This window comes from Pteropus medius, unplaced genomic scaffold, assembly GCF_902729225.1.
Source record: "Pteropus medius unplaced genomic scaffold, Ma_sr-lr_union100, whole genome shotgun sequence".
NCBI lineage: Eukaryota > Metazoa > Chordata > Mammalia > Chiroptera > Pteropodidae > Pteropus > Pteropus medius.
In genome coordinates this window covers 3,593,200-3,613,072 of record NW_024347791.1, presented here as the reverse complement: position 1 = coordinate 3,613,072, position 19,873 = coordinate 3,593,200, and the positions used below count along the sequence as shown (strand labels likewise).

General features: G+C 46.1%; 1 protein-coding gene and 1 non-coding gene across 6 annotated transcripts in view; both read right to left on the bottom strand.

The window, feature by feature from the left end:
- The window catches only part of LARGE1 (LARGE xylosyl- and glucuronyltransferase 1), a 489,641-nt gene that overhangs the window by 310,908 nt on the left and 158,860 nt on the right, over positions 1 to 19,873 (bottom strand). The gene's annotated exons all lie outside the window — the stretch shown is intronic.
- Positions 13,148 to 13,285, bottom strand: LOC120615323 (small nucleolar RNA SNORA76). Its single transcript, XR_005656236.1, has one exon. It is a non-coding gene; the product is annotated as a small nucleolar RNA SNORA76 (small nucleolar RNA).

Here is a 19,873-nt window from a genome sequence, read left to right as displayed (position 1 = left end):
TCACCGGTCAGTAAGCCCCCAACGCTGACAAGCCTGGTACCCCACGATCTGTTTACTTCCCTTCTGACTGTTACGAGCATATTAATTGACCCCAGTCGACCTCACCCATTCTCCACCCGCACCCCCAACCTCCTTCACTGATTTCTCCCGACACTGACCCTGGCTTCTCAGGGTTTTATGCCTTTCCTGAGCACATATCCCAATGTAAAAACACCACATTAAGCACCAGGCCCCGGGTTAGAGCTCCGAGAGAGTAAATTAAAAATTACAGCTCCCACAGTAACCATCTCTCTTCCTACCATGCCCGTATTTAGAACTGTGTGTTACTGTTCGGGCTGACAAATTTACTGCCTTAGAGTGTGTGTCTCTCTAAGTTATGGGAAAATGCAAAGATTCCGTCTCCGAACTTTTGTGACTTTGGGAGATTAAATTCTCAGCCACAGTCCTGCGACAGTAATCTCCCCGGCCTGTGGTGCATTTGCTCCAGCAGGAATGACTACGGAGCACATCTGACGGATGCTCAAGGAGGCGCACTCCGTCCTGTGTTCCCACGCGCCCTGGAACGCCGAGAAGTCATATTCCTGGTGCTCGGGCCATGCCGTGTGTCAGGGGGCTGACTTCAAGCCCTGCTGGAGTTTTGGGACTTGGTTGGGCAAGTATCAAGATGGATATAAAAGCAGCAAAGCGAGATGAGACGGAGGCGGGGGAAGAAAGAAAAAAAAAACAGGCATGGCACAGACGGCTGGAAAGAGTGATTTAGGGAGACAAACAGGAAATGCAGATGGAGAAGGGGGAACATACTTGGAAGTCCAAAGTCCCCAAGATAGAAAAGACCAAAAGAAAGAAAGGAGGGCTGGGCCAAATCTCCAAGAGAAAGGAAATTAAGTAGAGGTACGAAGGGAAGGAAAAACAAAAAGAGAGGACAATTAAAATGGAAAGAAAAATATGAATAATCTTGTCAATACTTATCATGTACATCTTTCACCACGCATGTTAAAGAACTTTCACCCACAGATGTTCAATAAATGTTAGTTCTTTGTGTCTCCATGTACTAGATGCTTCCTTGGGTAATCTCGTCACGGTGTGAAGGGTCGAGCCAGGCAGGCTGCGTGCAAACACCGGCTTCACCACATAACAGCTAAGTGACTTTCGACGAGTTGGTTGATCTCTCTAGGCCTGTTTCTTTTTCTGTAAATTAAGTATAAGTCTTTGCCTCCTGGGTGGTCTTGAGGAGTGAGGGTACACATGCAGAACCAGTGAGTGCTGTACGAACGGGGGGTGTAAGCTTCCGCATCCCCCGTTCACCCTTGAAGATGCTGGCACCCGAGTTCACACGCCCAGTAATCCATAGGAGGCAGAATTCAGACACACTCCATGTTTCTTTTGCTAGACACCACGGGTGGGGGAGGAGGGAAAGAAAGGAGGGAAGGAGAGCAGGAAAGGGAGGGAAGAAAAGAAAGGGAAAAGTACCTTTTCCACCTTAGGTGCAGAGGGGAGATAGTGTGAAGGCAGAGAGACCAGAAAAGAGAAAAAGAAAAAAAAAAATGCATAGAAAGAAATCCTGAGACCTTCTTGACAAAGGCAATAGAGTTGGAGATCAGCCTTTGAACCGTCTCCATCTGGCACAGGAGGTCCCTCTAGCCAACATGGCCAGGACTAGGACGGGGTCCCCCACTCCCACCTCCCCCCAGTCCCATCTGGGCTGGTCCTTCCACACAGCATCCATCCCTCTTCTGGACTCGTCCAGCATTGCAGAGCCACTGCTGCTACAGAAAACGAGAGCTCACGTGTACCCTGCGCCTTGGAACCTCCTCGGCAAGAGCGACAGTTCCTCTCTAGTTCCAGAAGCTGCATTAGCGTTGGCAAGGTGCAGGCCCCTCAGCCCTGGCCTCCAGAAGGCCCCAGGTTCACCGTGCAGCCCTGGCAGTTGCATGAATCTTCCTTTGGCTTGAGAGCAGAGCAAATTTGCTATGGAGATCGTTAAGAGAAAATAAATACAGCGACCCCACAAAAGGTTCTGTGCCACTGCTTTCCAAAGTCCGGCCACGTGCTCTACACAGATGCAGAGGCAGCCGCGCTGCAAAATGTTAATCCAATTGACATTTTGAGGGAGGAAGGAGGAGGAGAAGAGGTTGCTTGCTGGTCAGGAAGAGTGGTTTCACCCTCTTCTAAACGATGGGAGGAAGGAGGGCATTAAACATAGATTTGTTGTCGCCTTAACACGACAAGCTACGTCCATGACACTGAACGCAGAGGGAGAAATCAGCACGGCTGAGTCCTGGGCCCGGTGGTACCGGTGGACTCATTTCTCACCAGCAATAACTGGCTGCACAGTAAGAAAACTTGTGAGCCCTGGACTGGAATACGAGGCTTCATAGACGAGGTGGCGGCGAGGCAGCAAGCGAGCAAAATACATGCCTCTTGGCTCACATCCATACATCTCCATACAGACTCAGACAGAGAAATTGGCTAAGCCCCATTAATCTCTCCTAAGTTTCCCAGCATGTCCTAGCCCATCGCGGCTCATGTCTAACAAGCATTTGCAAAGGCCATGATTTCTCTCAACAATTCGCCTCCGCCTACTCCCTGGGCCAGTCTCTTCCATGGTTCTGACTTGGAGACAAGGGGAGAGCCCCTAAGGAATCAGGAAGAGCCTGGGAGGGGTGACCTCGTCTCTTCTCTCGGCAGCTCCAGGCATTCTGGGGGGAGCAAGTCTCTTCCACTCTCTGCACCCACATTTCATCTTCTCTTCAGAGTGAGAACTGTTATCGTATTGTAATATACCTTACGAGCAAGCTTCCCCCTTGTTATTTCAATCGTTCCTTCCTGAAAATAAAATTTCATACAGAAAAGCTAACATGGAACCAATTTCCCACGGTTTTAAACAGGAAAATTTATAATTAAAAGTATAAATTAAAATTTAACATGCAGTATGTGTTGAGCCAACTCCCTCCTCCCAATTTCCTGAAATGAAACAAAGGCATCATAAACGTAAAACACCTGTACAGAAGTGACAAATGCTCTTGTTAGGATGTAAAACGCTGCTTCGTGATCAGGAAACAGTTGTCGCGTGTGCAAAGACATGACGGCCTTCCGTCAGTACCAGCAACCCCCTAGGACCACCCCCCATCTTGCTGACGCTTGGGGGCTTCTCGAAATCTCCATACTTGATTCCAGTTATCTAGCAATTACATCTGGTCTCTAACTTAATCCTAATTGCAATACATTATTTTATTAAAAGTATTATATTGATTTTTGCAATGTAATTATAAAATTTCCCTATGTAAATATCACGCTCCCCCCGCCCCCAAGATGTGGCATCGAGATATATGTACATTCTATGAAGTTTGGGCATAAAAGAAGAAAAGAGGTAGCTGCATTATCTTACGTTCACCGTAAGGTGGGATAAACCAAATGTTCATCCACAGATGGATGGATAAACAAAAGGATAAATATGTGATTCCACATATATGAGGTAACGAGAATAGGCAAATCCATAGAAACAGAAAGTAGAACAGAGGTTAATGGGCTGGGGGAGGGGAAGTAGTGAGTTCCTAGTTAATGGGTCCAGAGCTTCTATCCGAGGTGTTGAAAAAGTTCCAGAAATGGACAGTGGTGGCGATTATGCAACACCGTGAATGTACTAAGTGTCACAAAAGTGCACCCGTATAAATGGTTAAAATGGTAAATTCTATGCTATGCATTTTTTTGTGTGACGGCTAAACAGACACTCTACTAGGAAAACCTCAACCCAGAAGCATGCTATTGGGTATGTGTATCACTATCTGGACCTAGCGAATTTCGGGATGGGGTTTTCTTGGTGACACAGCATGTTAAATGGCATGTGGAATGCTAGAAAAGAACTCTCATTGGTGAGATAAGGTTTTGAAGAAATGTGGATAGGCTAAAATATTTTGGAGACATTTCTAGCTTTTCATAAAGATTGAAAATCTGAGAGGCTGAAATCGCCACCCTTGGGGAGGTGTCTTGTTTCCAGCCACTGTTTGGAAAGACTTCTGTTTGCCTGATGCCAGACTAGGGTGACAGCAATGGTCCCTGTAACATTGCCATGTGGGCCTCTCATGAGCCTATCTGAAAGACGGTGGCCAAGCATTCGAAATGACAGGAGACAGCGACATCACTGATATTTTTGAGGCTGTTTGAATCACTTAGGACATACTAAGGAATGCAGTGAGGTTGGGGTGGGGAGCTAACCCTCTTCTATTTCAAACATTTTGGCTGCTGCCGTTACCTACAAAGTCCACTAAGCTTTAGGTATGACCAAATTGTTTTAGGTAAATTCACGCACGTGCACACACACACACAGGCTTAGGTGGTTCCCCAGGTCTTGTCCAACTATAAAGTTTACACTTAACCTTATCTCAGCAATGGAGAGTTGTCTTTGCATGGCTGGCACTGACTTTGGGGTGGAGGAGCAGGGATGGGGACATTAAAGAAATCAGAGTTTGGGACTGTCATTACAGAGCGAGAGAAACAGATTAAGTAAGTACTTATTAGGCATCTTCTGTGGATGGGGACTTTATCCACACTATATCCCAAACCCAGCTAGTTCAGTCACCTGAATTCTGTGTGCTTTCTATACAGTTCAAATCACCTTGTCTCATAAAGTATTGACCAGAACAGCTGGAGTGACTTTCTTAACCACCAACAGCCGCCTAATACAGGGAAGGAAGAGACCACACATCCTGTAATTGAAACAAAAATTTTTGCCCTAACATTTTCTTATGAAAATTTTCAAACACATAAAGGTGAAAGGATTTTCCAGTGAACATGTATATATCCCCACACCTACTTTCTATCATTAACATCTTATCTTAACTTGCTTTATCATATCTACCTATCCTTCCAACCATCAACCCATCTGGTTTTTTTTTTTTTAGTGCATTTCAAAACAGTAAGTCAGTCATCAGCACATTATTCCCTAGGCACTTCAATATGTATAACACTAACCAGGTAGGTTCAGTAAAGTTTAACCTTTTTTCCTTTTGAGATAAAATGTACATACAATGAAATGCACAGACTGTTGCAGCAGTTTTGACAAATGCATAGACCTGAACAGTACAAACGCATACATCTGTACAGTACAAATCCATATATCTGTACAGTAAGTCCTCGCTTAACAAAAAGAATTGATTTTTAAAAACCTCGTTATAACAATGTTGAATAAAACATTATTCGAGAACCTGCTATATAACTCAAATCCTTTTCAAGATACAGAACTTTCTGGAGTGATGATATAATTCACTTAAATCCCTTCCCAGTCAATCTCCACCTGACTTCCCATAGGCAACCACTCTTCTGATTCATTCCCATGAAATATTGGTTCTTCCTGTCCCCAAACTTCATCTACTAGGAATCATAAGTACACACTCTTTGGAGCAAGTCTTAGGCAGCATAACATTTTTGTGATTCATCCATGTTGCAGCATGTATCGGTCGTCCGTTGTGTGTGTGTGTATGTGTGTGTGTGTGTGTGTGTGTTTTATTGCTCAGTGAGTGACATACTGTGGCATTAATATATCACAATTTATCACTTTTCTTATTGTTGAATACTGGTCTGTTGTCGGTTTTGGCAATGACTACGACTGGAACTAAAGGGTCAGAGGGTAGGTGTCCACTTAGTTTTATGAGAAACTGTCAGACTTCTTTTAAAGCAGATGAACCCTTTTATCCTCCCACCAACAGTGTATGAGAGTTACAAATGTGCCACCTCCTTGCCAACATCTGATGTTGCCAGTCTTTTTAATTTTAGCCATTCTGGTGGGTTTGTACTGGAATCTCACTGGGGTTTTTCCTGGCTCCCTATGGGGTCCTAGAACATTTTTTAGAATTCTATTTTGATCCACTTATAGTATTTTTTTAGTATATCTCTTTGTATGGCTTTTTGAGTGCTTCCTCTAAAGACTGCATCATACCCATGTAACGTATCAACATCTACTGGGGCTGTCATTTGAACAATATGACTGTAATATAGAAATCTTTGTGTCCTCTTATCCTCTCCCATTTACCATAGGGTTGTTTTAATACTTCTCCTACATACATGGAGAGCCATATCAGACATTTTCCAAATGCCTGTACATCGAGGATACCTACTCTGGAACTTGAGGCCCCACCAAGCCCACACACGTGTGTGACATTAGAGGGGCAAAGTGAGTAGCAGGTGAAACACCTCTTCCGCGGCTTCTACTTTTTTGTCAAGCATGAGTGAGAGGCATTTGTTTCTTCCTGAGGCGTCTGTTAGATCCTTGAGTCCAATCCCGAACTCGGTGATTACCAAAAAAACATGGCGCCTGTCCTACTGGCACGGCTCCCAGCACACACATCGTGGTCCTTACAGGAGTCGTCCCCCTGGCTTCTTACCCACAGCTCCCTCGGTGGTCTGGTCCTACGTGGCCTGGAGAACCTCTCCCTCGCAGTTCAGCTTAGAGCCTGTGCCTCTAGCTTCTCCCAGAATTCTGCAAGGTACCTAATAATGGCAATAAATCCATTTCGTTTAAATCGCGCACTCTCTTCTGTGTAACTCTCACAGATATGGTCCCATGGATAATTCTTGGCAGAGCTGAGATCAAAACCCAGATCTCTGTTCTTTCTTCTATAATGTGCTGCCAGAGTCACCCTCTCGACAGTGTTCTTCAAAGGAGGAAGAGTCGAAAGTCCCGTATTCTATTTTAAGAACATGCACTGGGGCGACAATGTTTGTATTTCCTCGTCATTTCCTTTGCCCACTTTTGCACACGTGCAGTGATCTCTACCTGGGTTGGTTAAACCGCTGCGCACGAATCAAGCGCTGTGGGTACTTACTTCCTAGACAGCACAATGGGGGCGGCAATCAGCATATTTTTCTGCTGTGGAGCTGCTACTGGAGCTGAATTAATCGAGACATCTGTTTCTTAAAAGATTAAACTCACTCCAGCGAACGGAGAAAGGTGTAATCTGCAGTGACTTCTCACACTTATCCGCATGCAGACGAGCCCTGGACTTGCAAACCCAAAGATTTGGCAATTTCAGCTCGGCTGCATCCCTGCTTGGGCCATTCATCAAACCCTTTTTGAGATTCCACTGCTCCAGCCCAACTGGCTTCCTCACTGTGATAAACGTACATTTTTGTCTTTTCCCTCAGTTCCTGGCCCACAGCTCCTAAAACCTTTGGAATCTTTGGAATAACCAGAGTGTCTTGTATATGCTAATGTGATGACCGGTAGCTGGGGGATTCCTAAACTGCAGCAGAATGGGAACTGGTCACCAGAAAGGCCAAGGCATGATGATAAGAGGGTTGGAACTCTCAGCCCCACCCCTAACCTCTAGAGAGGGAAGAGGGGCTGGAGATTAAGCAAAGCACGAATGGCCAATGATGCCATCAACCATGCCTGTATAACGAAACCTCCATAGAACCCCCTAACGATAGGTTCCAGACAGTCTCCAGGTGGAGGAACACGTCAAGGTCCTGGGAGGACAGCACGCCCCTGAGAGGGTACACGATAACCTCCAACCACTCCGTGCCGTGCCCTGTGCGTCTCTTCCATTTGGTTGTTCCTGAGTCGTTCCCTTTATAATAAACCAGTACTACAAGAAAGCACTTTCCTGAGTGCCAGAGAAGGGGGTTTGGGGGAACCACTTGACTTTAAAGCCCGTTGGTCAGAAGTACAGGTGACAATCTGAAGCTTGTGACTAGAGTCTGAAGTAGGGATACTCTTGAGGTACTGAGCCCTTAACCTGTAGGGTCTGTACTAACTCCGGGTCGTTAGGGTCAGAATTGAATTGTAGGATACCCAGCTGGCATCCAGAGGGTTGGAGAAGTGGTGGTGGTTGGTGGGGGTGCGGGGCATGCCTTTGGTGTCAGAAGTGTTGCAGGTAAAAACTGCCCAGACTCGCTGTTCCTCAAATAAGGCAGCGTATTCTGCCACAGGTCCTTTGCACTTGCGATTCTCCCCGGTTGGAATCTGCATCTTTTTGATAGCTGTGTGGTGTGTACTTCGTTCTAGGGTCTACTCAAAAAGCCTTTCCTAGTATCTGGCAGACCCTGGCTTACTTTGCTTTCCATAGCACTTACGTGATTCAATCTTGTTACCTATTTCTTCACGGAATATCCCCCCCACTCCCCCGCCCCAGGAAATTTTCCACTTCAGTATTCCTAATATCTAGAATGACTAGCACATAGCAGAAGCTCAGATATCTGGGGTGAACGAATGCCTAAATATTTCATGGATACCCAAGGTCCTCATCTATAAAACTGAGGTCGCAAGGCCAACCTGGACGGTTGTCATAAATATTCACTGAGAGCAGTTATATGAAAAGCCGTGACAGTGAAAATGTGTATCAGGCTTGTGGTGGACATTTGAAAAAAAATATACTGATGCGAAGACAAACTGTTTTTCACATTTTTACGTCTCTGAAATCGGGGAGGCTCCAGCAATAACTGGGGACTCCATGGCGGCGGTAACATAGCTCCAACCGCTGGCACATTCACGAACTTGCAGACTGGGTGTCAGAAACTTACATGAAAACCCCAGAGACGAGAGAAGGGGGTCCCTCTTTTAACCCTATGAACCAAATAGCTGTGGGAAGGGGGCGGGAAGATGTGGAAAAACAGATGTATTAGCAACATTCCTGAAAGAGGAGACAGGGGCAAGCCAGCTCCACAGAGCTGCAAAGTGGGCTTAAGCGCCTTTCCTGCAGGATTCTTAAAAAAAAAAAAATCTGATGTTCACAATGGTGTGACAGGTGACACGATGTAGGAAAACACAGATGGCGATGCCACTGAGTTGAGAAAGGATTCTGAGGAGTGAGACCCAACGTCAAGAAGCATTAGGAATACCCAAACCGATATATTTGCCGATATTCTCCTTTATATGTAAGCATAGCAGTGAAATAAGATAAAACCCATCTAATTATGTCTAAAAGGGTTCTTTCAATAAATGTAAAAGATTTAAAGGGATAAGAAAGCATTGTGTCACAGCTTAATTAAAAAGCCTTTTTTAATTTCTAGTCTTTATATAAAATAATGGTGTTATCTTCCAACTGGCAGCATCTAAAATTAGGTGAAACGAAATTCACTTGAAAACAAAGATTGAGAACAAGACTCTAAAGCGCCCTTGACCCCAAATATTTCTCTACTGGTTCATCCGCTGATTTAATTTCCCTGTGTTTAATTCCCATGTCTATTTTCAGGCCCGACTTTCATTGCAGGTTCCCCGGAAAAAAAACAAAACAAAACAAAACTACAACAAAAAACAAATCTGTGTGTTTCTCAAGGACAATGATCTCCAGAAGGGTTGTCTCAGAACCATCAGCATCAGTATCATCTGAGAACTTGTTAGCAATGCACATTCTCAGGCCCCTCAGACCTACTAAAGCAGAAACTAGGGGTCTGGGGGCGTTGCTATAACACGCCCTCCAGCTGACCTGTGCACACGAGTTTAAGAAGTACCTAGAATAAACACCTGCACCATACACCATCTGCTTGATCACTCAAATTCAACCACTCACTGAAGTTTAACTAAAATGTCCTGAGAGTTCATTGTGTATCAGGCACTGTGTGGGGACCAACTACTGACTCACGATCTAAAGAAGAGGACACATGTGAATGACAAAACGGAATGAGAGTGAATGGAGATGCCGGTACCACACTCCTTTCTGGGGATGGAGGACTGATTCTGACTCAGGAGTCCTGGTGTGCTTCTTGGAGGAGGTGGCCGTGAAACTGGATCTTGTTGAGCAAGAAGGATTTGGATAGATTTTCTATGACAGAGAAGACAGACACTCACACTAAGGAACTAGGGCAAGCAAAGGGCACAGGTAGGTTCAGAGCCCCATCAGTCCCAATGGGCTGTCACTAAGGTATACTCTAAGAACCTGATTAACTCAACACCCTGCCCCTTTTGAGTTCTCACCACACATTCAGCTTGTGGCAAGGACTGCCAAGTTGCGACCCATACCCATTCTTTCATTTTTGCTTAGGAACAAAACACTGCTTACATTCAGGGGAGCAAAGCGGCCAGAGAAAAGACTAGATCTTACAGCCTGTATGGCAGCTAAGTAAATGATGGGACTTCAGAAAGCCCACTTAAGAGGCAGGTTGCCCGCTGAGATGTGTGCCCACCTGGACATCTCCCCTGCTTCTTCTTGGCTGCTGGCTACAAGGGTGTTGACGCTCAGCTGCCATATTGGACATTGAGATGCTGTGGCCTAGAGCTGAGGATGGCAGAGCAGAAAGAGGATTCTGAAGAATTGAAAGGCACCCTTAGACCAGCCCAACACCCCACAAGGCCAACACCTTGACTTCTTGGATGTGGGAGAGACACAGATTTCTTTCCGGTTAAAGCCATACTGTCAAACTCTATTGAGCCTAATTGTAACTGAAACATCACTCATTTCTATTGCCCCCTTTTCATCTGCAGAACTCCAGGTCTTCCCCCTCCTTTGCCCCCACTCCCCGTTTTCCTCTCCATCTACTGTCATTCTCCTTGAGAACATCATAGACCCACCTGACCCATTAGCTTGACAACAAAGTAGGGCATCATTTCCTAAGCATCTTCACCCACACGTCCCATGGCGCCTGCCTTCCCTCTATACCCTCACTGCTCAATGTGGGATCCGGCTACTGTCTGCATCCATGTGACCTGGGAGCTTGTCAGAAAAGTGGATCCTCAGACCCACCCCAGGCTTACAAGTGAGAGTCTGCATTTTATCAAGATCCCAGGACACTTGCAAGCCCAGCAGTTTGAGAGACACTGCTGTTGACATCATCTTCCTCACCTCCAGCCCAGACATCAGGAAATCCATTCACTAGCCATAGCTTCTCATCCCTCTGGTCTTTCCAGGTGTCTCACTCCTTGTGAACCGTTCCTTGTCAACCTTTCCTATAACCTTAAAAGCAACCTACACGACCCTGAATTGCTCCTTACTTTTCCCTGAACAAAATAATTACTTTCACACTTCCCTGCTTTTGTTTTATTATTCCCTCTGCCTGGAAGGCCCTTCAAAACCTCTGGCTACTTGTGGTTCTCCCACTCACCCTCAGCACACCCCCGGTTCAGACGCCACCTCCAGACCATCGGCATTTTGGGGAGAGGGACTAGATCTTCCCCGTCAGCCAGGTGACAGGGCAGCGGGCTCTGGACATGTTAAGCAACCTCTCTCTGGTTCAGTTTCTTTCTCTGTAAAACTCAGATCATAATGGAATTTACATTCACCAGGCAGTTCTAAGAAGTCAAGAAAAGGTGATTAAAAATTAAAGCACCTGGAACCACGTTAGGCGCATAATCCCCACTTAATAAACTCTAGACCATACCCCAAGACCGAGCATGGGAGCGTTCACACAGTGGGCACTTGGTCTACGTTTACTGAATGCAACTTGCCCTTTCTGGGTTGACTTCTGTGCCTTCATTCTTCCTGGGCTCATGAGTCCACCACACCCATGCTCCTCCACAGCCCAGCAAAAAAGCCAGAATCCAGCCCCAACGGGGACATTACTGAGATGAAAGGATATTTCCCACAGCCATCCTAGTCTTGAGAGCCTCACCAAGAAATAGAAAAGAAAAGCAATATAAATGTTAATGGGAAATTGTCTATTCGCTTTCACTTAGGCTAATCTATTATGGCACAACAAAGAAGGAATTAGAACACTGAAGGGTCAGGAAAACACAGAACCTGACACAGTGAAGCTCCAAGGACTTCAGTTCCCAGGAGGCTCTGTAAAAATCAAGACACAGGCCTTCTTCTTGGGACGTCTCCAGGGTCAGAGGCAGGGTTCCTGCTTTGGTCCCCATTTTCCTGGGCATCCATCAACCAATGTTTACGATACGCAGCCATGGGTCTACATGGCAGAAACAGGAAGACAACTACGATGTGTTCCCTGTCCCCAAGGACTACTGGGACAGGCAGATGAATCAACTGACATTATAATACAGTATGTGATAATGCTACTAAGCAAGAGAAGAGGCACATGACCAGATCCATGGGGCCGGAGAGGGAGGAGGTCCAAGGAAGTCTAACAGGGAAGACCCTGAGACTAAGTTCTGAAGGGGGCATGAGAATTAGCTTGCCGAAGAAGGCAGGAAAAAGTGTCCCAGGCAGTAAGAACACTAGGCACCAAGACCGGGACACCACACTGGAATAGGCTGAATGATGGTCCTTCAAAGATGTCCACGAGATCCTGAGATGGCGCAATTCTCTTGGATTATCTGGTTGGGCCTGATGTAATCACAAGATGCTTATAAAACAGCAGACCCCAACTTTTTTGGCACCAGGGGCCAGTCCTCCTATGAGAATCTAATGCCTGATGATCTGAAGTGGAGCTGAGGCGGTGATGCTGGTGCTGGGGAGCGGCTGCAAATACAGATGAAGTTTTGCAAGCTAGCCTGCCGCTTGAATTACCAAATTCTTAATCTTAAATCTTAGGAATTATCATATCTAATTCCCCATTTTATGACTTGTGTTTCTTTTATCATTGGCTATAATGACTTTATGAAAAGAAGGAATAAATAACCTTTTGGATGGAGCATGTCAGCTCGATTCGCAGCCCTCCAAATTCCATCCTGCTGCTTTCAGGTACGTTGCCTGTATTTATAGAGCTGTAATCAGGTACACATGTGTGTGTGGACAGGCGTACTATACTGGAAAGAGAGTTTCCCCCCAAATCCTGGCCAGATGACTGCTGTATTCCTCCTAAAAGGGCCACACTTGAATGAATGCCCCCCACTCCCACTCCCGACCTTGCTTACAGGAAGGGGAAGGAGACCAACACTTACTGAGCAGTCACTCGGGGCCAAAAGCTTTGTGAACGGTTTCTTGTCAAGACCCCCGACGAGCCTCTGAGGAAGGACCCTTCTGGGCAGCGTTCCACATGCCAGGGAGGGGGATGGGGCAAATCTCAAGTGACCCAGCCCCATTTCCCGAGCACTGCTGCTGTAAGGTACCGGGCCCATCAGAGACACCCAGGCAGAGATGACCCATCTGCCCTTGCAACCGGACCTCTGCCCATCTCTGTCTACACACAGAAAGGCCTTTGAATGTCATATTCCAGGCGGCCTCCGGGATCCCTGCTCGTCCTATGCGCTATGTGTATGACATCCCCTCCCCTGCACCACACCACCTCTGCGGGACCTCTGCCAGCTGTGCCCTTTGTCAAATGTCACTTGCTGCCAAAGGAATTACTTAGGTGGCATTTAAGCAGCCCCGGATCCAAACAAGTTAAGCTGGCTCTGGCATTGCCACCAGACCCCTGAGGCCACAGGCCAGGCACTGCAGAGGTTCCAAGGCAGTGCCTTGGCAGTGGCCAAAACAGGGGACCCATGGGGAGGGCTGCTCGCCAGACTCAAGGACTGATTTCAAATTTCTCTAGCCCTCTCTGGGCCTCAGTTAAAATAGTGGATTGGTGCCTTCACCCTCGCTCAACTTCCTCCCTAATGGGACATCCCTCAAACTCAAAGTCATGCATCTGACATTCCCCATGGCCACAGAGGGCTCTGTCATATTAAAACATTGAACATGCCAGGCAATGTTGGGCACGTGCGGAGTTCTCAATTTTGAGCTATTTTAAACAGCACTGCTAATGAACAGCTCTGACAGGCTCTAACCCACTCCCCCTTTTCTTTGGGAATCTATATTTGGGGACGGTACATTTCTAAAAATAGAGTTACGGAGTTAAAGGGCATGAACACTTAAAGTTCTTGTGACGAACTGGCAGTTGACTCTCCAGAGACAGCGATGTTGGTGTTGCCAGCAATTCGGATCCAACAGCCATTGATTAGTGGAGACTTTCCACAATCCTTTTTCAGTGTCATGCGATGCTCAGTTAGCCCCATGTGACTGATGAGGGACGTGAAGTCATGTAAAGCCACTTGGCCAAGGCAAGACAGTTATTTTGAGACAGCACAGGAAGAGGAATCTAAACCCTGGCATCTTCCAATTCCATTGTATTTGGTGAATTATTCAGATCTTTGCGTTATCTCGCACTACGATGATAGCTTTCATTTATTAAAGATAACCATAGGCCAGGTTCTGAGCTGGGTACTTTATTATCCACGCTACCACCATCCATCCTAGTCAATGAGGCAATCACGATGCTGCTGCTGCCGATGATGATGAAGACAGTACCTACCTGCCACTGAAGACTTAATATGTGCAAGGCACTGTGCAAAGTACTTTACATTCACATATTAACTCTAAAAATCTATGTGCTAGGCATTAATATGCCTGGTTTATAGAAACAAGGAATGAAGCTCACGAAAGTGACTTCCCTCTGGTGTTCCACGGATTATACATTCATCCATCAATAAACAGATGTGAACACAGGGCTGTCTCTAAAACCTTCGCATTTAATCGCAGTGCTAGGTTAACCCCTAACCGTTAACAATGTCAGGTGGGCGGCCAGGAAGGTTTCTAAAGAGGATGGTGAGAAAAATCAGCATTCCATTTTGGTTCGTCTTCCCTGCGATGTGCTGGCTTGGGTGTCGTTTGATCAGTGCTGTGTTTATTTCAACGCCATCCTACTGGCTGCATACAAATGCATGGCTTTCCCTTTTGAGGGCTGCTTCCCATTATAGCAAATATGGCTCACAAGGAGCAGCCCACATCCCAGCGGAGGCCTCCAGTGGCTAAGAGGAGCATTCTCATCAGAGCCCAGCAGAGAAAGTGAAGGCTCCCTCCCAGGGTCATCCTCTGCAGTGCAGAGGCAGGAGCAGAAAGGTGTGAGTGCCTAGAAAGCAGCAGAAGCAGCTCAGTATAAGGGGAAAAGCAGCAGGTTCAAGTCCTAGCCCTGCCAATAACTCAACAGGGACCTGGGCCAACCCAGTTTTGGCCTCGAGAAGACTAACGAACTATTAAATAACTTGATGCAATTTCAGATCCCACTCTGGAGGAGGCAGGGGAGATCCTAGTAAAGCCTGAATAGCTTTAAAGAAAGGAAATGATTCAGCAAATCAAGACAAGATACCTAGGTCCCATATCATTTGCAGAACTAACCCACCATCTTAGAAGTTCTCTTCACCAAGATGCAGAGAGAGCACCCTGTGGACTGGCCCTTTTCTGCCCGAAGGTGGCAGCTACCATCACAGATGCTTGCAGCTCCCGGACCAGCTCGCATGGTGGTACTACGGCAGATTTAAAGCAGCCTAGAAAAGAAATCATGACCTCCATCATCGAGTAAGAATGCTATCATCTCCAGATCCAGAACTGGCACACGAGACCAATTCCAGCTGAATGATCTTATGTCTAATAAAGGAAAGAGAGAGAAGGGGGGGGAGGGGCCACGCTACTTTCCTTCCTCACTGTCCCGACACTGGCTGGATGTGCCCTCTCCTTGTCATCCTTCTGCCCGTTGCTAAAGGGAGACCTCCTGGGACCCCACTTGCCCTATGGCACAAGCAGCCTGATCGCTTTGCTATGTGTACATCAGAGAAATACAAGGACTGTCAAGGTGAGTCAGTAGAGCATTCAAGCTCCACATAACAAAACTCATAAAGTCAAGTTTAACTTGCCAGAGATATCTTTTCATTGTTACTTAGAAGGTCTCCAGGTGTTCCCAGCTGGTAATGGTTATAGAGTTTCTCTTGCTGGGGTTTATGGCCACATTTGCAGTGTGCAACTGAGATTTTCCAAGCACACGAGACTTCGGGCACATATGCATCATTCTCTTTCCTTTCTCCAATGGCTCTGGCTTCCTGGCCAACCTCACTCCCTGCTCCTAGCTCTTTGGAATCAAGGGAACTTTTTAAAAAATCAAGCTGCTTTGGGAATAAAAATGTCGATTTTGTAAATTCCCTACTTGGCCCTGTCTACCTGCAAAGATACAGAAAAGTCCGGAGAAAACAAAAGGATTCTGTTTCTCTTTTTAGTTTCCAGATGGAGCCGCCTCCCACTGGCTACCCACACACCCAAGTGGCTGATGTCACTGTGATTTAGCACCGTGTGGACCCTGGGGATGAGTGCCCCCGTAAAAATCAACAACACTGAGCACATCTGAGAAAGCCAGAGAGATAGAAACAAAGGGAACCAACATGTGGTTGGCTCTGAACACGTCTACAGAATCATCGAGCAGAGACCAAATGGACACTTGTGCATGCATGTCAGCTGGATTGAGCCGGGGTCTTAGACAGGCAGATGCTTGACCAGGCTGATGAAGTCTGAGGTGCTGAGAATGATGGAGCCCCAAATATCACTCTCATGAGACCCTTAGGATAATCTCCATTGGTCATCTGCTAGGATGAGGGCTCTGGACCAATCAACCACATGGTATAGAGGAGAAAAAAATTCTTTTACCTGAGCCTGGCACTGTCATGTGAATGGTCTCCACAGATTGAAGAGAAGTAGCTGACATTCACTGGAGCTGCCATTCACAAAGGAATCTAACATTACTATGCGCCAGGCACCAAGCCTGTCCACCGGAAAGAGTGCCACAGAAGGTTGCTGTACTAATGCATGTGAACGCAGACACCTGATGGAGCCTCCAACCTGAACCTGCTTTACTCGGCCTAGCCAGGATGCCCTGCCATGTGCCACACACTGTAACCTAGACATTACATTGCATGCCTTCTGATTCGTTGCTTCTTTTCATTCAGGTGACTGGCACTGTATCAGATTGCGAGAGCTGCCATAAAGTACCACAGTAGAAATTTATGCTCTCACAGTTCTGGAGGCTGGAAACTTCAGATCAAGGTGCCAGCAGGGTCTGATTCTTCTCAGGCCTCCCTCTTTGGCTTGTAGAGAGCTGTCTTCACATGATCCTTCCTGTGTATCTGTGTTCTAAGCTCCTCTTCTTATAAAGACATCGGTCAGTCACACTGGATTAGAGCTCACCCATATGATCTCATTTACCTTAATTATCCCTTGAAAGTCCCTATCTCCAAATACAGTCACGTTCTGAGGTCCTGGGTAGTAGGACTTAAATGTATATATTTTAACAGGGACATAATGCAACATTTGCGTTGCATTTTGTAAAGATGGTTGTCACCATTCTTACACCCCCGAGAAACATGAAACATGCAGGAAGGTGAAATAGCTGACTATAGGGTCACAGATCTCAAAAGAGTGACACCGAGGCTCGTACTCGGGGTCCAACTCTATCCCAAGTGGCCATCGGCATTGAGAAAGCCAAGATTAGGGTTACAACTGCTTTTTGTGGAGCCACTAACTGCCTATCATGATAACTCATTCTTCTCTATCTAGTGTTGTCCAGAGCTACCTATTCTTTGCAACGCACCACTGTGGGGGGGTGGGGGTGGGAGGGGAAACGACCTTCATTACAGGACATTCGACTGTGGGATCACGACCACCCTCGGCGAGCCCCCATTTGATTGATGTCTGCTTTCCAGACTGGATGTCATGCTTCCTAAGGGCCTCTTGGTGCCCAGTGGAAAACCCTGCACGTGGGAGTTTCCTGCTAAATACTGGCTGAATGCATGAACATACGTATGTATGAGTAAATGGCATGGTCAAAGTAACCTCGAAAGATCCTTCTTGGTTTTAAGTTCTATGATTCTGCTCCAGGAGGCGACACTGGAGCTGTTTGTTGCTCGATGGCTGAGGATTGCATCAGGTCCAAACCAGTATTTTTTTTTTCCTACAGTGTATTTTCTCCTACCCAGCCAGTGTGTCGGAGCAACATCGCCCACTGAAACGATGCAGCGATAAGAAATGGCCTTTGCCCAGATGCAGAAGGAGGGTAAACTCTGGGCGCCCAATTAAATGTTCCCCTTACGATTAATCTCAACACGACTCTGATGGACCTTCTTCTCTTGCCAGACCCTCGCTAGGTAGAAAAAAGAAGGTAAGTTCACTGTCATTGTCTAACTCCACTGTCCCTGCCATCTATAGCCCTGTTAGGAAAAATGCCATTGTCATTCCACAAATGTCTGGGTGAGCGGCTCTAAGCAAAGGACTACCGTGGGCAGTTTGTAAAGAAGCAAAAGACAATAGCTCATGGCAGCATGGCTTCGTTTACAAGCCATCCAAGGAGATAAAAAAATATTCAAGAATGCAAAATGATGTAATACCTATTGTATTAATAGGTGTTAAGCCTTTCAGGAATACCCGTTAACCAGTGTAGGGCTGGGATTTTAAAGAATAAAGGCTTCTAAGTAGAGAAGAGACTGTGAAGTGGCAAAACAAATGGGAGACTAAAGCTGGAAACCTTGGCCTTGGCCCTAAAGAACAGCGAGGCCTGAGTCTCATGGGTGGCCCTGGACACGAATTAGCAGTTGTACTCCCAGAAGGCGCACCACATTTGTCTATGGCGACAATGACAGCCACTCATTTACAGCCACCTAAATTGACTGTCCTCATGGCTAATTTGTTTTGTGCTTGTCCTCAAAATCTCCCCCTTACGAACCTCTCCATCTTGAGAGCGAAATCATATCACTTGAGGGATGAGATTTACTAAGAAGCTCAGAGCTTCATTTCATATCTATTTTCTTATAATTAATCAGTTTTATTTAAAAAGGAAGAGGGGGATAGATATATCTACAGAGCAGGGAAAATGAATACGGCTTAGAGAACGATTATACATAATAGTCCCAGAAGGTTTAGTTGTTCAGATGATCATTAAAGAAATGGATGGAGTTGGTTTTAAAAAAGGTTTCAGCTCCTCCTGCATCCCCCAAATCGAATAAAGAAAAATGAGAGGGCTATTTCCACTTCTGGAACACATTAAAATGTATCCCAAATAGCCTTTCACTAAGAATCTCCCAAGCCCTGCTATGCCTCTATTATATAAATTCAGGGCACCATCTCTGGCTGCTAGAAACACAGGAATTACATTTTGGGGTTCACTTATTACTGTGGTTATCGGTGGTTTAGGTTTAAATGTACCAGCCAGCACACGCAGCTGGACATGGCAAACCAGGCTGACATTCTAGTTAATCTGACGGCTCGATCATCTAGTTGGTGGTTTTGTTTTAGGTCTTTTTCAGGTGTAAGTTTCTTCAGTCATAAATCGTCAGCCTATGTATTTGTTTCCTCTTCCTCTGATATTCGGCATTTAAGAATGAGTCCCCATAACTCAGTAATGGTGGACCAGGTCCACCTTGCAACCTGGTCCAGGCAGCTGGGGACCGGCCCCTGCCTTTCTACTCAGTTGGCCACTATAGTAGAAGACCACACTGTCCCATCATCGTAGTGATGGACAGGCTAGAAATGATCTCCCTGCTCTGTCACGTGTAACTCTAAAGAAATTAAAAAGTCTGTCTTCGGCTAGAAAAAATTAAAGTGCTGGCTCTGGAGTCAGACAAAACGGGCTGAAATCTTGGGTGGTTTGCCTGTGCACCTCTGAGTGTTCCCCTTCCCTCAACAAACCATTGGCCTCGTCTTTAAAATGGGGGAAAGAACTTTACCTACTTCATAGGATTCAATGAGCAAAGTCGAAATTGAGATAAAAGATACCTCACAATATACTGGAGACAGACAAGTAATAACCGGTTTGACCACACGATGCTAAATTAAGAACAGTATTGTAATAATACCTGAGTCACAAATCAATTGAAGAAAGGAAAAACAAAAGAAACTGGCAAAATAATCTACCATGCCCAGGTAAAATAAACTGTGACATCATCTCATATTGCTACCCGACTTGTCCTCACACAGGCCTGCTGCTGGTCGGTGGCCTTGCTGGCTCCAGGTACCTCACCAAGAACAGCCAACCACACACAGATTCTATGACCCATCCGGATCTCACTCAGCACTCTGAATTCCAACCTAAGTCACTTCAGGTTATAGAAGGATGCAGGGTGGCTACCCCGTGCATACTAACACAGGCCTCTGAAGATGCACAGGTGACATGATCCTGTCAGGAGTGAGAGGAGGGAAGGGTGGGAAGGAATTAGTTTCTGAACAGCTTATCTCATTTTATCACCAATCCC